The sequence below is a fragment of the Symphalangus syndactylus genome, chromosome 5, assembly GCF_028878055.3.
Source record: "Symphalangus syndactylus isolate Jambi chromosome 5, NHGRI_mSymSyn1-v2.1_pri, whole genome shotgun sequence".
Taxonomy (NCBI): Eukaryota; Metazoa; Chordata; class Mammalia; order Primates; family Hylobatidae; genus Symphalangus; species Symphalangus syndactylus.
The window spans coordinates 117,922,921-117,937,026 of record NC_072427.2 but is presented as its reverse complement, the minus strand read 5'-3'; positions in this window follow the sequence as shown (position 1 = coordinate 117,937,026).

Genomic DNA, 14,106 nt, shown 5'->3' with positions numbered 1-14,106 from the left:
AACTGTAGGAATTTTTAGAAATCAAGATGTGTTCTACACATTCACTGCATTCAATAGTATGGATGTCATGAAAATGTTCCCTTATTTATCTGTATACCTAATCATTAAATTGTAATATGAAGTAAATACTCAATAATTCATTTGAAATACTCTTCTCTAGTTACTGCAGATTTGAGTGATTATTTAAATGTCATCCAATGAGGTAGAGTAGGTTGATTGCCAACCAGGTGCCCATCTAATGTATTCCTCCTAAAAGGCACCAAAACTCATGCGCTTGTAGGTAAGAAGCATAATATAATTATTTCTTCTTACTTCAACAAAGTATGCTTCAGTTTACTACTGTGAGCCAGGGAGGAGTGAAGAGAAAGTGGAATGGACTAAAAACTCTGAGAAATAAAGCACAGCTAAGACCAACAGCCAGAGAAGCTGTGGTTCTGAAATTGGCTGCTTTCTCTCAAACATTAGGAGACTTTTCTTTCTCCTAGAGATTAGCTTATTTTCCTCACAGAGGTAGAAGGGGACTTTTGGAAATAAAAAAATCACACACTGCTGTATAGGAAGAAAACTAACTCAAGAAGATCTTTCACAGTGATATGAATGAAAACATAAGGCAGGTCTATCCTGACAAAGACCAAATATGCAATTATATAAGCCGATATTCATCATCTTTCTCAACATCATCTACTGAATATCTACTATGTGCCAACAACAGGTTCAGTGCTTTCCAGGTAACCTCACAAAACCTTTATGAGCCAGGTACTTTTATGAATCCTTTTCAAATGAAGAAATTAAAGCCTACAGAAGTTGTAAGTTACTGGTCCAAAGTGGCTAAGCTACTAAAGATCAAGATTCCTCTCACTACAAAGTCCCTGTCTCCCCAAAGAGCAAAGAGACCAATGTGTACCTAGAATAAAAATACTGTGTAGTATTTGGATAAGAAAATGAGAGTTACAGGAAGAAGGAGAAAGCACACAGGATGGGAAGAGAAGAAAACGAGTTATGTTTGTGGTATAATTAGGATACTGACCAAGTCAGTGGAGGATTTGTAGTGAGGAATGTGAGGAAGCAAACTAGAATAGTAGACTGGGGGCAAATCAGTCAAATATATTTAAATGCTAGTCTAAAACCCATGGCAATTGGAAGCCATTGCACATTTTTAATCAGAGTCCAAGACTGGAAGAATCCTGTGCTTGTTTTAAGAAAAGAAAACACACAAGCTCATCAGAATTTACAGCTAAAATTAATTTTATTGACAATCTGCTTAAATACCTTCAATTTAGGGATTAGACACTGAGACCTGAGTTAAGGATCCCTATTCTTCACTGCTACTACTACTACTAATTTTAAAATCAAGATAAGTGAACATTACATTTAGCTGAGAAAAGAAATAACCAGTAACTGTCTTTTGAATATGAACCTTTCAATCACAGTTACATTGTTTTGTTGCTTGTGAATATGTAATCTTCTAAAGAAAATAGATTCCTATCTTTATGATAGGAACTTTATGAATGTAGACAGTAAAGAAGCAATATAAGTGGTACCAGCTACAGAGTATGGATTCAGGAGAAGTAATTGACATGAATTGGGGGAAAGTCATATGCCCCATTATAGCCATGTTCCCCAAGACCCCCAGAATGCCCTTCGCCCATAACTGCTCAATGACATGGTGGCTTTCAGGTGAATGCCACAGAGCTTGCTGGTCAGGGAACACAGAAAAGACAGATCAGAAAATCCCTTGAGTCACTTGCCTACAGTAAAGTGTCTCCTCCTTGAGGTTCTTTGCACTTTCTCAATAATCAGCTACATCAGATCACTTTTCCTCTTTTTGTTTCTATTCATTTAAGAGATGGGGTCTCACTGTACTGTCCAGGATTGCCTCAAATTCTCAGGCTTGCCTCATACTTCCAGGGCTAAAGGCGTTCTCCCACCTCAAGCCTCCTGAGTAGCTAGGACTACAGGCTCATGCCACTGCATCTGGCTCTTCCTCTTATTTCTGACCACTGACCTCTAGAATTTCCTGCTACGTGACACTGCAATGTGAACTTATACGTATTTATAGAGGCTGCTAAGAAAAGTCCCAGAAGTGCTGTGTTCCAAATCTGAGAACAGAACTTTGGTTTGCTTCATGTATTGATTTTCAGGCTAGGGAAGCAAATGCATCCTTAAAATCAACTTATGTCCTTCCTGCCTCTGGGAAGGCTTCTCCAACTGCAGACTCCTTCAAACAAGGAAATTATATTTCTAAAAACAGACAAAGGTAGGAAAGCCATGCCTGATAAATTTAAGTTCTCATAGCATAGTAGTTAAGAAAAAGTAAGCAATAAAAGTGGCATTGAATATATGCATTCACATATGTGAGACAAACAGATATGCAAATAAAAGTTGTGAAGGTAACCCACTTTCAAAACAAAATATTGACAGAGTTTAATGTTTTTGCTATATCCCTTCTTCTGAATCAGCTTCTTCAGATCTTTAAGAAATATTGCAATAGTATTGAAATCTAAGGTATGTTCTCCTTCAAATTTTAGGTTTTGCTTCTTCGAAAGGACTTGAAGCAATGCTTACTGGTTAAGTTATTGTCTTTTGTATGAGTACTTTCTCTTGTTTCACACATCTTTGCCAAAAAAAAAAAAAAAAAAAAAGTTTTTGTCACTTTTTGTTTGACTTCCTTTCCAGTTAACTTGGTGTGTAAGGTAAGTTTTTACTGTATTTTCTCCATAAACTGAAAGGATAGACACATTTTCTCTGTGGACAACCCCACAGAGCCACCATCGTTTGCTAAAGAACTGTTGCTATATGCTTTTGTGTTTATTCCAAGGACCAAAATGTATGTACCAACTTCATATATTAAAATAATACCAGGTTTTAAAATGACCACAATGTCCAGTAATAGGAAATTGGTTAAATAAGTTATGATACATTTGTATGATGCAATAATGCATCCAATGTCCATCATCATGTTAAAGATCAAAGGAAGCATCTAAAACTATCAATATTATGACATAAACTTGTATGTACTTATTGACATGTACACAAAAGAGCTGAAAGTGTATTTCACGAAATGGTAGGCTTATTAGTGCTTTTCATCTCTATCCTTTCCTCTCTTTTCTTTTTAACTGTAAATAGTATATATCTCATGTGAGATACACATATATGTAAATACCCATATGTATAAAATTTGTACCAAAGTACTTACCATAATTTTAAGAAAAATAAGACTTATGTTACCACTTAGATATGACCCAGAAATTCCACTGGTAGGTATGTACCCAAAAGAAATAAAAACATATGACCACACAAACACTTGTACATAAATCTCTATAGCAACATTACTAATAATAGACAAAAGGTGGAAACAATCCATATGTCCATCTTATTAATTTTAAAATGTGGTAGCCGTACAATGATTATTCAGCCATAAAAAAGTACTGATACACACCACAAAATTATTTAACCTTGAAAACATAATGTCAAATGAAAGAAGCCAGTCAAATAAAACATGTTGTGATATGCTTTGGCTGTGTCCCCACCCAAATCTCATCTTAAACTGTAGTTCTCCTAATTCCTACGTGTGGTGGGAGGGATCTGGTGGGAGATAATTTAATCATGGGGTGGTTACCGTCATGCTGTTCTAGTGATAGAGTTCTCACGAGATCTGATGGTTTTATAAGGGGTTTTCCCCCTTTTGCTTAGCACTTCTCCTTCCTGCCATCATGCGAAGAAGCACGTGTTTGTTTCCCCTTCCACCATGATTCTAAGTTTCCTGAGGACTCCCCAGCCATGTGAAACTGTGGGTCAATTAAACCTCTTTGCTTTATAAGTTACCCAGTTTTGGGCAATTCTTTATAGTAGTGTGAGAATGGACTAATATACATTGCCACACAATATTTTTATTGAAAGGTTCAGAATAGGAAAATCTATACAGACAGGGAGTATATCAGGGGTTGCTTAGGGATGGTGGGGGATGGGGCAATGGAGGTGTACAAATAAAGGGCATGGAATTTCTTTTTGAGGTGATGAAAACTAAAATTGACTGTAGTGATGGTTGTATACATATTTTAATATACTAAAAGCTATTACTGTATACTTTATATGAATTATAACTCAATAAAGCTATTTTTAAAAAAAGGAAAAAATAACATTACTAGCAGTTTTCTTTCCTTTGGAAACAACTTTAATTTACATTTGTAACAGACTTTTTTAGAAAAAAAAAATCACAGGACTAGATTCTTTAGTTACACAAATATAAAGCACATATACACCTCATGACTTCGGAAACCTATGGAATCCCAACAATTTTCAATGCAGAAGCTGCAGGCCACAATATTATATATTCTGTATGTGAATGTAAATTGAGTATACTTATTTTTAGGATCACTCGCCTTCGGAAAGTTAGATCCTCTTCCCCCCATTCCCACATAAACAAGTTTAGTCTGAACTGTTGGTATCACATATGAAGTTAAGATTAAATAGTTTAATCCTTTAGAAATGTACGGCAACCATCATGAATGTGTTTCTTGGGTCAGGAAAGCCTAACCACATCATTGTAGGTAGGGTATGGGTTTTTATGAAGGAATGGCTACTACCACTGTCAAACATACAAGATCATTAAATAAGCAAGATCTCCTTGGACAAGAGGGGAGGAGACCAGCTTTTCTTTCTGGCACCCAGGAAGGTTGTCTCCTGGTATACCCAGTACTAGATGGCAGAGGTTACTTGCTGATGGAGCTAAGATGTCCCTGACTCAGCAGCAGCCTGCCAGGAGCTAGGCATGAACTCTCTGGTTTGCTTAGTATCTACACACGAAGAGAAACTATTTCTTTTTTTTTTTTTTTTTTTTTTTTTTTTGAGACAGAGTCTCGCTCTGTCGCCCAGGCTGGAGTGCAGTGGCACAATCTGGGCTCACTGCAGGCTCCGCCTCCCGGGTTCACGCCATTCTCCCGCCTCAGCCTCTCCAAGTAGCTGGGACTACAGGCGCCCGCCACCACGCCCAGCTAATTTTTTGTATTTTTAGTAGAGACGGGGTTTCACCGTGGCGTCGATCTCCTGACCTCGTGATCCGCCCGCCTCGGCCTCCCAAAGTGCTGGGATTACAAGCGTGAGCCACCGCGCCCGGCCGAAGAGAAACTATTTCTAATGGCAGTGTAGTATGTTTCCTCTATTGTGCTCTATGTATCTGCATTTACTCAAGTTCTATGATACAGCATTTCCTTGCCTGAAATATAATTTGGGGAAATTAAATGAGGGGTTTATATTCATCCTGTAAGTAAACTGATAGAAGAATAGTATGACCCAGAGAAGCCACTGGATTTAGTGAAGTGATCTAAGAATTCCTGAGATTTAGAACAAAAGCAGAATACAATCCAATAAAACAATTCCCAAATACAGCCAATGGGTTGATTTGCAGTACATGTTATGCATATTGCGTACATACATTTTTAGGGATTTCCAGAATTTTCTTGGATTAAAAAAATGGACTTCCTCCTGTGATCTAAAGGATGGGGTCTGAAATTATTATAATGTAGATATTTAAAATAAGGGTTGCATTATAATGATCTGCACATGTATCCCAGAACTTAAAGTATAATAAAAAAAAGAAAAAATAATAAAAGATGTATAATAATTAACTAGTTTTCTAACACTCCCATGTTAGAAAGAGTTAAACAGCATCTATGAATACCTCATGTTTCTCAACATCGATAGGAAACTTAACATTTTTACTTGCTAGGTCCTATCAATTCTGATTTAAAATATTTTATTTCCATGTTTCTATTAGTTCAAAATAAAACAAGAAAGTGCTCCTGGCTATCATATTTGTGATCCGTATACTACAAATGCACTCTTCTATTTGCTCTTAATTATGTACGAAACAGAAGATATAAAATATTATTGTGATGTCTATAGAGCAAATAAAATTTTACGCATGAAAAATTAAAACAAAATAAGGGCTCAAATGTCAAATACATAAGATAGGAAAACCTCAAAGGACAAATTTATTTCTTTTACTCAGAAGAACAATTGCATGGAAGTAATACATTATCATTACCTCTGGGTTGTAACATGAGAGTTTTCTGTTTTCTTATTCATACTTTTCGTATTTTTCGTTTTTTGTTGTTGTTGTTTGAGAGACTGTCTCACTCTGTCGCCCGGGCTAGAGTGCAGTGGCACAATCTTGGCTCACTGCAACCTCCACCTCCCGGGCTCAAGCCATTCTTGTGCCTCAGCCTCCTGAGTAGCTAGGACTACAGGCACATGCTGCCATGCCCGGTTTTTTGTTTTTGTTTTTGTTTTTTTCCGGATCTTAGTAGAGATAGGGTTTCACCATGTTGTCCAGGCTGATCTCAAACTCGTGGGCTTAAGTAATCCACCCACCCCAGCCTCCCAAAGTGCTGGGATTACAAGCATGAGCCACCATCCCCAGCCTCCTATTCGTACTTTCCTAAGCTAAGTTTTCCAGCATGCACTGTTACAAAAACCTGCATTGCTTTTATAATCTAAACAAAGAATATGTTATATTTTAAAATCATGTATTTATGTTGTATATAACATATTGTAGATAGATATAATTGTAAATATATTATTCTTCCCAAGGTTAGGGAATAAATAAAACTGCTGATTTGAATTTTGAAAAGGTTCAACCTTTAGAAGGTTCATGTTTATATTGAGATTAAATCTGCCCTAGATCTAAATCTGTAGTTTATCTCGAACATGTCAATAAGTCCTACTGTATTTGAAAATAATTAAAATATCCTTCCTGAATCTGCTCTCCTTTAATCTCATACTTCATTTCATTCCATTCCTCCTCAGATCATATGGGTTAGAGTTCCTTTATTCAAGAGTGATATCAAAATTATTTAACAGCATATATTATGGATATGATCAGTCAAAACCAGCTGCCAACTAATCAAAAAACTTGCAGATCAATCAGAACGCATGCCACCCAATCAAAATGAACAGAGGTGAGTGCCAGAGCAGGGTCCTAGAAGCCCGCCTATTATATCAGACATTACCTCATTAGTTGCTAAATCATGGGAGACATTCAGAGGTCTCAGAAGGGGCAGGAGGCTTGGAGTAGCCACTAATAACCAATATGCATGAAAGTGTTTTGCTGTTTTACCTTGCATGGCTGTAACAATACATGTTGACTATCAGCCCTGCCTTCATTTTCCTTCCAATGTCTTCTAGGGTGTCTAGGTTCCTTTTTAAGTGCTGTAACAATAGAGTTATGATGCAAAAATTTATTTTTGCTCCCTTTCCAAACATTGCTAAAGTGTCAGATAAGCAATAAAAGAAATATAGTACTATATTAAGTGATAGAGCAAGAGATGTTAACCAACTTTTGGAAGATAGAAAATTTCTAGGTGATAGCTGACTTTACATAAAGGAAAAAGGTGTTGCCTAAGAAGATGCTAAGCAAGATTCCGATGAGAAACAAGTTAACTCATCTTTTAGAATCCTAGAAAATTTCAGACATTGGAGATGCCGGGTATTTCTGAAGTTAAAGGGGGTTTAAGGATCATGACACTGAAAATGCGGCATTGCCTAGAAGGCTGTAAAAGAACAACTGGACTCTGTCTTTCTCTGACTCCATGCAACCAAGTAATTTCCTCTTTCTTCCATGTCTCAAGAGATAATCAATTTATTCTCTGCAGAAATTGAGTCAAAGTGTGTCAGAATCCAGGTCACGGAGACACAATAAAAGTTGAGGTGAGGTGCCATGCCAGAAATAGGATTTACTGAGAGTACTAGATCCAGTCCCCCTCCCTCGCCCAAATTCCGAAATATTTACAGACAGGTTTATCCATCCAGGCAGGCCTTTGGAGGGTTAGTCTCTGGAGAAAACATTGATGAGAATGTAAAATGATATAGCTACTTCATGAAGTATTTTGGCAGTTTCCTAAGAAGTCAAACGTACACTTACCACTTGATCTAGCCATTCTACTCCAAAGTTCTGAAAGAAAAGAGGCACGTGTCCATGCAAAGACTTGTATATGGATGTTCACAGCAGTTTTATTTGTAATAGCCAAAAACTAGGAATGGCCTGAATATCTATCAAGAAATATAGAAAAACTGAGGTGATTATATACAGTGGACTACTATTCAGCAACAATAAGAAATGAACTATTGGTATAAGCAACAATATGGATCTCAAAAATAAACCTCAAAATAATTTTTCTGGATGAAACAAAAAACAAGACAAAAAGGAGAATACTCTATATGTCTGAGGAGTGGGGAATGAGCAAATGTGGGAGCAAAGGATTACAGAGAGGCATGAGTAAACTCTGGGAGGTGAAGGATATGTTCATTATCTTTGTAACAAAGGGTTCGCAAGTTTATAAATATGTAAAGACATTACATTCTATGATTTAAATATACGCAATTATTATAAATTTTAAATATGCAGTTTTTGTATATTGAGCATAACTTAATTGATAGATGGATAGATTAATTGATTGACTGATAGAAACACAAAGCCAGGAATCCCCCTGGAGACCTTTGCATTTCTAAAGTTTGGGTCGGTATTTTAAATTGTCACCTAACTAGGTTGTTCTTTTTACATCACCAGTGAATGAGAATAACCATTAGGTCTCTGGCATTGCTATTTTTTAACTTAATTATTACAGAAGTCATTTTGTAGTTATATTCTTATTTATGCTTTGCTTTAAATGCAAAGCTTCCTCAACAATGGACATAAGTATCCAATAACAAACAGCAAGTATTAATGCCTTTTAATATAAAATTTATTGAGAAGTCAAAACACAAAATTTACAAGTACAGACATGATGGTTTTGCCTTAGTTTATTTTATAAATAACCTCAGATCGTGCTAAACGTCCAAAGTTACATTACCTTCATTTGAAAACTTTGGTTCCTTTTATGAAGAGGTTCTCTGAATTTAATATATTTGCTTTATGTCTGATTTAGAGAAGTATATCAAGTACTGTATCTACTACTTAATCTTTCCTGCTGGAAGATGCAAGAATAATTTTATGCAGTCATTTGGAAAAGGTTGAAAATATCCCAGTGGATGCAGCTTAATTCAGTACCTTTACTACTTTATTGATTTCATTTTGAATAATTTGTCCATGTTGTGCTTTATAAATCATTGTTACCATATGCCTGGCATGCTTCTATCTTTATATTACCCCAGGTTTCTTTTTTCCACATGCTCTCCAGAATCATAATTTAACTCAGAGTTTCATACTGGCTGCATATCACAATCACCTGTTAAAACACCAATGCCCAGGCCCAACTCACACAGATTCTGACTTAATTGTTTCAGGTGGGGCCCTGGCGTACATATTTTTTAAAGCATCCCTAATGTGCAACCAATATTGAGAATCACTAACTATCTTACACACTGTCTATATCAGCGTTTCCCAAGTGTGCGTGAACATAAGAATGTTCAAATAAGGTACTTCAAAAAAATGAAACGAAACAAATGGCTCTGAATTCCCAAATTCCAGAGCCTCAAGCAAAACCTCATGAATCAGGAGCTCCACAGAAACAAGCAGGATCAAGAGCCCCAGATTAAGAAGCATGGTTTCACAAGACTCCAAAGACATTATAATTAATCCCAGAGGTTGGAGAAGAAAAAGGACATATAGTACCTTCTCACACCAACATCTAATGCAGCATCGTTTTTAAAACTTTAACCTCCTAAATACATGTGAAATATCTCTATTTACCTCCATTACCCCTCATCACCCCAGTAGTCTAAGCCACTATAAACAAACCTCAGTCTACTGCAATATCCCATTCTCCCACCAGGTCTCTGGCTTCCACTCTTGCCTTACTCCAATCTGTTTTTCCATTAGAGCCAGGCTTATGATTTCAAACATCAATCTCACCATGTCACCCAGGGCTTAACATATTGCCCACAGCTCTTAGGTAAGTACAGTACAAAACTTTCACAGCCTGGTCTGGCTCCCACCTTTTCCAGCCTCCTTTAGGACCCAACTCCCCTTTACTTCCTGTCATCTGGCCACGATAACCTTCTTTCAGACTGTTCATTCTGGCTAAGCGCTGGACGGCCACAGGCCATTTGTAGATACTCAGTCGTCTGCTTGGAAAGCACATGCCCCGCCTCACGACTTTATCTAGTTAATGTCTATGCATTCTTCACAAGTCAGGCAACAGCCAAGCCCTCACCTTCCTCTAGACAAGTCAAATCTTGCAACTTCAGGCTTTTTAAGTGGCATACACCACTCCGTCCTAAAATTTACCAGAATTAAAACATGCATTTATCTGTATGACTTCTCTTTTCCCCAAAACCTATTTGACTGTAAACTCACTGGGGACAGGACATTTTTGCTCTCCAGGATCAGATTGCCTATGTTCAAACCCCAGCTTATTGATGTGGTAACTTTGGGCAAGTTATTTGTCCATTTGTGCCTCGGTTTTCTCATCTGTAAAATAAGACCCATACCGTTACGTACCTCATTGGGTTGGTTTAATGATTAAATTTACATGTAGAAAACTTAGCACAGGGCTTGCTACCACTGTTACTATTATTACTATCATTACTAATACTATCATTTTGCACAGCGCTTAGCACAATCCCGAGTTGTGGTTAACAGAATAATAGTTCCTAATTGTAGAAACGTGTGAATATGTTACTTATGACAGAAATAATTTTGCAGATGTGATTGACATTATGGACCCTCAGATGTGGAAATTACTTAGGGTTATTATTAGATGGGTCCATTCTAATCACATGAGTCCTTAAAAGCAAAACAGTAAATCAGACAGAGGAGGTAGAAGAAAGAGGAGAGACTGAAATTCTGAGAAGTACTCAATCTGCCAATGCTAGCTTTGAAAATGGAGGAAGGCGACCGTGAGCCAAAGAATGCAGGTGGCTGCTAGCAGCTGGGAACTCAGCAAGGAGACGCAGTGTCAGCCTTATAGCCACAAAGAAATGAATTCTGCCAACAATGCAAGTAAGGAGAAAGTCGATTTTCCCCAAAGATTTTTATTTTAACCCAACCCTTGTCCTGACCTGACCCCAGAGATAAAATTTCCCTCTATTACACTACAGCATCTCTAGCCTCCAAAGTAAAAATTTGATATACATATACCACTTGAGAGTTTGCATGTCATTTATCTACATTACCTCCTCAGTTCCTCTCCTTATAAATCTGAAACCTTCGGGGTTTGCAGTTTCAAGGAAAATCTATTCTATAAAAGGAAGATATTGCTGGGCACAGTGGCTCATGCCTGTATTACCAGCACTTTGGAAGGCCTGAGAGGGTGGATTACTTCAGGTCAGGAGTTTGAGACCAGCCTGGTCAACGTAGTAAAACCCCATCTCTACTAAAAATACAAAAACTAGCCAGGTGTGGTGGTGGGCGCCTGTAATCCCAGCTACTCGGGAGGCTGAGGGAAGAGAATCATTTGAACCCGGGAGGTGGAGATTGTAGCGAGCCAAGATCATGCCATTGCACTCCAGCCTGGGTGACAGAGCAAGAGTCCATCTCAAAAAAACAAAAAAAAAAGGAAGATACTAAAAATAATTTATGTAATAACCATGACAAGTAAAAATAATTAAACACTTACTTTGTGCCTGGTACTATTCTAAATATTTTGTATCTGTTAACTCACTTAACCCAGATATTAACATGGTGGTAATTATTCTGATTAATTTCCCATTGTCATTGTTAGCTTTAGAGAAATTGTTTTTTCAGATACATGTAGCCCTGTTAAACTGAAACTTCTATATTATGGCAGCAAAATTAATCAAATATTTATGTTGTTACACATTTAAGCCCAGCAATTTAAAACACATTTTAAAAAATCAACAGACTTTTCATATGCTATATTTCTAACTTTAATAGCATTATGGGTTTTTTTAAATCTTGCATTTAAATAATGAAATATGTTTAGATAGCGACAGAAGTACACAGAAGAGATGGACCTGAGACGTAAGGCTCCCCAGAGAGACATTTAATTTGTAAATGTTTAATCATAATTTGAGGTGTTAATTAGCATAGCAAATAATCCTTTTAGGCAAAATTATTTTTATGACTTTAGTTATTAAAATGGAAATTAAATAGAAGAACAGAAATTCAGTGCATTATATTGTTCATAGGCATTCAAGCCTATACCAAATTGTATAAGTTCTTTTAATGATTTCATACTACTATTATTTGACTTTGGTATTTGTTTAAATTTATGACTGACACAGAGTAATTGTACATATTTATGAGGTATAACATGATGTTTCAATACACGTGCAAAAACTTACATCATTTTCTTGTTCTTTACCTTACTGTGCTTCCCAGATAATTGCATTTTTTGATGCTTTTTTTCCCCACAAATTGCAGATTTGTGGCATGGCAACCCTGTGTCAAACAAGTCTACTGGCACCATTTTTCTGACAGCATGGTGCTCACTTTATGTCTGTCACATTTTAATAATTCTTGAAATGTTTTAAACCTTTATCTGTTGGTTAGGGTGATCAGTGATCTTGGACATACAAAATTATAATTACTTTGGGGCACCACGAACCTTGCCTATATAAGACAGCAAACCTACCCAATAAATAAATGCTGTGATGTATTCTAACTGCTCCACCAACTGGTTGTACCTCATCTTTTTCTCTCTCCTTGAGCCTCCCTATTCCCCAAGACACAACAATATCGTCATTAGGCCAATTACCAACCCTACAAACACCTCTAAGTGTTCACGTGAAAAGTGGTACGTCTCTCACTTTGAATCAAAAGCTAAAAACGATTGAGCTTACTGAAGAAGGCATGTTAAAAGCTGAGGTAGGCCAAAACTGGACTTCTTACACCAAACAGTCAAGCTTTGAACACAAAGAAAAAGTTCTTGAAGGAAATTAAAAGTGCTGCTCCAGTAAACACACAAATGATCAGAAAGTGAAACAGCCTCACTGCTGACATGGAGAAAGTTTTACTGCCCTGGATAGATCGAACCACCCACAACATTTCCTCAAGCCAAAGCATAGTCCAGAGCAAGGTCCTAACTCTCTTCGATTCTACGAAGGCTAAGAGAGGTGGTAAAGCTGCAGAAGAGAAGCGTGATGTTAGCAGAGGTTGGTTCTTTGTTTTTTGTTGTTTTTTTTTTCAATTTTTGTGCATATATAGTAGGTGTATATATTTATGGGATACATGAGATGTTTTGATACAGGCATGCAATACGAAATAAGCACATCATGGAGAATGGGGTATCCATCCCCTCAAAATAACTTAAAGAGCGTAGTTGGATTGTTTGTAACTCAGAGACTGATTCTTATCAGAGCAGATGCCAGCACCATGCCTCCTATAAAGCTTGCAGAACCATGAGCCAATTAAACTTCTTTTCTTTATATAAACTACCCAGTCTCAGATATTCCTCTATAACAATGCAAAAACACCTAACACACTCAGTCAAGTTGACATGTAGAATTAACCATCACACCAAGCCACAAGAATTTACATTTCACTTTCCTCATCTCTGTCATGACATATTATAATACAAGATTATATATATCAGCCCATTTTCATTGAGTATTTTTCCTCTTTTCTATTTTGCTGGTTGCTTTGGAATAATCTTAAGAGACAGAGGCAGAAACTACTTCAATTCCACTATCTTGAAACTGAAACACCCCAATCTGAGCACCCTAAATAGGCTATTCTGATAAGCTGTTTTATCTGAGGCTGGGTAATTTAAAGGGAAAAGTAGTTTAATTGGCTCACAGTTCTGTAGACAGTACAAGAAGTGTGGTGCCAGCAAGGGGGACCAGGTGTCTCACATGGCTAACACAGGAGCAAAAGAGAGAGAAGGGAGGTGCCACATACTTTTAAACAACCAGATCTCAAGTGAACTCAGAGCAAGAACTCATTTATCTTCAAGGGACGGTGCTAAGCCCTTCATGAGGGATCCACCTCCATGGCCCAATCACCTCCCACCAGGCCCCACTTCCAACATTGGGAATTACATTGCAACATGAGATTTGTATGGGACAAACATGAAACCTATCAGCCATCGTGGTACTTTCTCCTCTTTATCTGATATTAGAGATCTTTATGTACATGCTTTATTTCTGCTATAAAACTCATGCTTCCTTAAAAGAGGCTATCTGCATCTACTTCAGGGCCTAGCACAC